This window comes from Nycticebus coucang, chromosome 3 (assembly GCF_027406575.1).
Source record: "Nycticebus coucang isolate mNycCou1 chromosome 3, mNycCou1.pri, whole genome shotgun sequence".
Lineage (NCBI taxonomy): Eukaryota > Metazoa > Chordata > Mammalia > Primates > Lorisidae > Nycticebus > Nycticebus coucang.
The window spans coordinates 150,691,939-150,696,434 of record NC_069782.1 but is presented as its reverse complement, the minus strand read 5'-3'; positions in this window follow the sequence as shown (position 1 = coordinate 150,696,434).

Below are 4,496 nucleotides of genomic sequence, written 5' to 3'. Positions count from 1 at the left end.
AACAAACCAAAAAAACACATTTATAGGCACAAATTCACGGGCAAAAATTTGGCAATAAAAATCATTAGAATTCTACAGCCGCAGTTAACCATCATTAACAGTATGTCAATATTTTGTAGGTATATATATGTATGTATATGTATAGTTTAAGCTGAGATCCTAGTCTTTAACCTGAATTATTCACTTACTTTGTCACAGATCTTTTCTCTGCATTCTTGTGCATGATGGTTCCTGTGACACTGTGGTGCTTGGTGTGGAGGCAGATTGGGATTATTGTAACCAGCCTCTCCTGCGGGACATGGGGCAGCTCAGGGTGCAGCCACCTACCAGACCATGCTTCTCTGGGGAATGGCAGGGGCTCATATGGACACTCCCACATGGGCGTGTACAGACCTGCCTCACACCTTTGCTCTTTCCCAAGCATCATGTCGCCCTCCACTGCTCCTCTGTGAGTCTGGCCCACAGCTTCCTCCTGGTTCAGTGCCAGGAACATGGTGCGTGCAGGAATGGAGTGTGGAGTTCTCAGCAGAAGTCTATGCACAAATTGACAGTTTTGCTTTCTTTACACTGCTTCGTCTCCTCCCCAAACTTTTCCCAGCTAACAATTCTTGGAATACAAAGCCCTGTGTGAAATTTCAATTACAGAGTCTGAAAGACATTTTCCTGGACCATCCTGAAATCCACCTGCTACATCCTGGGCTAACCTGGGGACGCCCTGCAGGTACCTTTCCTGGAGCACAGCTTGGGCTCCCTCTAGTGGCCACTCTAGGGAAGACTCACTCTCTAGGCAGCGCCACACACCCTGCGTCCCTTTAAACAGAACGCTGGCCTTTCTGGACTCACAATGTCTGCGGGGTCTAGCTTAGGCACCCAGGGTACTCAGCTCACCTTTACAGCCCTTTACATGTCTATCCCCCATGAAGCTCTTGGCAGCTGAGCTATTAGCCAAAGTCAAAGACAGCAACTACAAGTAAATGGAAATGGCCTTTAGCATCTTTCCCTGAAAGATGTTTTAAAACTGCTGGGCCCAGCCCATACAGCAGCTCAACAAGCCCAAAGTCCCAAGGGCAGAGGTCCTCAGTGACTCCGATACCAGACCTCACCCAGCACTGCCTTGTACCAAAATCTCCTGTGTCACCAGTTACAGGGGATTATGGTGACTTGTCTTTTTCTTGAATACTTCAGGGACAAAGAACTCACTACCTTACCAGAGAGGCTATTTCAGCCCACTCACCCACTCATTCTTATGGAAAGGTGGTGAGGTATGTTGGGGGTTGGGGGGCCCGGTTCCCTGAACCCAGTTGACCTGGTTCAATTACTCGGCTAAGCTGGAAAGTTCAGCTGAGGCACAGTGGTAATTGAAAGCAAAAATGAATGAAAACAGAAAACAAAACTGGATCAGCGTGAAAAGAGAGCATAAAAGTAACCTGTACAAATTTCAGCTGCACAGAGAATTTGTATCTAAGAACAAAGACATTTGTAAGTGAGTCCTAAAGATGCAAAGATAGCAGTATAAATAACTCTTCCTCTTCATTTGAAATTGGTTGCAAGTCTTTTATTGGCCTCTCTGTACCTTCCAGCAGCATTGCCCTTTTCTATTGGTCATTGATTGTCTCTTTCTATTGGTCATTGGTTACCTAGGTTACTTTATACCCACATTCTTATGGGCTCTCCAGACTTCCTGGTTCAGTTGGCCAGGCTTTCTTCCTCCCATCCTCCTTGAATCCCTTTTCTCAGTGTCCCTTCAGAGGGTACACTAAAAAAAACACCTGATTCTCAGCCTGGTTCTGGACTGACTAGCTGTGTGACCTTGGACACATCCTTGAGTAGACCTAGAGCCCTAAGGGTGCACCCAGTTAAGGTCCAGGCTGCTGCTAAGTGTTCTGCCTCCAGACCAGCCTTTGACTGAGGCCATTCGTGAGCCAGAAGACAGGCAGAAGTGTCTGTAAAGAAGCCAAGAGTGGGTGCTGCCCTTTGGAGGAGCTCAGAAAGTTTTACCCCAAAATGTGACTCCTTGATATAAAGGATATTTTGAGTTAAAGGTCTTAGAGATTAACAGACCCTTGGAAGGAGCTTTCCCTCTATCTGTATAACCAGCTGGACTCATCGAAAGAACCATGGACTTCCCTTCCCCTCTTTATTATCTCAATATGTTACAGGAAAGAAGATCAAGAATGCAACTAGGCCTGGCCCAAATCATTTTAAACCTGTCTCTCAGGTTAATTTATAAGTCAATTTCTTTTCCCCCATCCATTCATTCTCCAAATATCTATTCATCCTCCCTAGCAACCAGTTATTGCCCATAAACAGAATTATTTATATTCCTCATCTCCTCTCCCCTCTAAAATACAAAAATATCTGGGTCTCACTGGGATATTGGGTAATCCCCTTGTGATTCTCCCATGTACATGGTAACTAAAACTTTTTCTTTTATTAATATCCCATAAATGTGAGTTGATCTTTCAACAAATTTCTAGGGGAAAGTTTCTATACCCTGAACCGAATCCTATGTAGCCAGGGGGCTGAGGGGGGGGTGGTGGTGTCAGTGATAAAAAGGAATGGAATGCTATTCCATTTCTTTTAATAAGGGAATTCTGTCACATGCTGAACATGTGAATATGGCTGAACCTTGAGGGCATTACCTTTTTTTTTTTTTTTTTTTTGTAGAGACAGAGTCTCACTGTACTGCCCTCGGGTAGAGTGCCGTGGCCTCACACGGCTCACAGCAACCTCTAACTCCTGGGCTTCCGCGATTCTCTTGCCTCAGCCTCCCTAGTAGGAGGGCATTATCTTAAGTGAAATTAACATATTGTCCTAAAGAGACAATTACTGTTTGATTCTATTTATATGAAGTATATGAATACTGAAATTCATAGAAGCAGAAAATAGAATGGTGATTGCCAGGGACTTGGGGGAGGTGGGAAAGAGGGATTGTTCACTGGATACAGAATTATATCGTTGTAATATGAAAAAGTTTTAGAGGGCAGGAGGTGGTGGCTCATGACTGTAATCCCAGCACTCTGGGAGGCAGAGGTGGGTGGATTGCTTGAGCTCGAGTTCAAGACCAAGCCGGGCGTTGTGGCAGGCGCCTGTAGTCCCAGCTACTCGGGAGGCTGAGGCAGGAGAATCACCTAAACCCAGGAGTTGGAGGTTGCTGTGAGCTGTGTGATGCCACGGCACTCTACCGAGGGCAATAAAGTGAAACTCTGTCTCTACAAAAAAAATAAATAAATAAAATAAAAAAAAAAAAAGAGTTCAAGACCAGCCTGAGCCAGAGTGAAACCCCGTCTCTTAAAACAGCCGAGCGCTTTGGTGGGCACCTGTAGTCCCAGCTATTTAAGAGGCGGAGGCAAGCGAATTGCTTGAGCCCAAGAGTTGAAGGTTGCTGTGAACTATGACACAATGGCACTCTACCGAAGGCATCAAACTGAGACTCTGTCTCAAAAAAAAAGAAAGAAAGAAAAAGTTTTAAAGATCTCTTATACAACAATTCGTGTATAGTTAACATAGTAAACTTAAAAATGATCAAAATGGTAAATTGTTATGTTTTCACCACAACAATAAAAAAGTATGACAATATTACAAAAACAGAAATTGTTAACTAAACGTTGTACTTCACGTTTCAAAAAAGAAACTAAGGATTAAGTGAAAGGAGCAGTTTGCAGCGAGCCAGCCAGGCAGTTCTCTCCTGGCGCCTCCATGGCCTACTCCATACAGAGCACTGATGGCTTCTTCCTCCAGGAGCCAACAGGCTGGGGCAGGAAGGTGTCTGCAGGGGAATACTCCTTGCATGGCCTTGGGCCCCTCAGACCTCATAGTCAAGGGACCGAGCCCCAAACTTGAATGGAAATGAAATCCCCAGGAGGCCCTGACAATCATCCTCCCATGGCATCCATTCTGTCCTCACAAGACCTTAGTGTCTCACGGAAGACAACATAGTTAACACGAGAGCCTCGTAGAACTGCTGAGCCAGAAAAAAGAAGTTTAGAAGCTCAAGATTTCAGCTGACTTGGCAAATGAGTTCCCAAGAATGCTGAGAATCCTAAAGCTGCCAGGAGAGGGGGGAGCCTCCGATGGAGTAAGGCGTCTGCCTCTCCTGCTCATCTAGCCAAGCCAAATGACATCACAGTCCTCAGCAGCCGGCTGAGATGGACAGGTGCAAGTGTCCTTGGCACGAGATTAGTAAATGTGGGAGAAAAAAAGCAGTTCATCTCAACCCATATGGGTCCTGGAGGCCCGGCACTCCTCACAGCAGCCCTATGGGTAAGCAGGGAGGCTCAGCCTCGGGCCCAGAGGGGGCAGTGAACTATCATGATCACATAGCTATAGGGTAGTAGAGCTGAGGTCCCACAGTCCAGCCCCTGGTGGGGAGCTGCCTGTGGGCACTGGGGGTATGCCTTCCTCTCTGCCAGGTCATCCACGGGGAAAAAGAAGAAAAGGGCACAGTCATGTCCAGCCCAGCCCTCTCTTGTGTGGACGTCCTGGCCTCATATCCC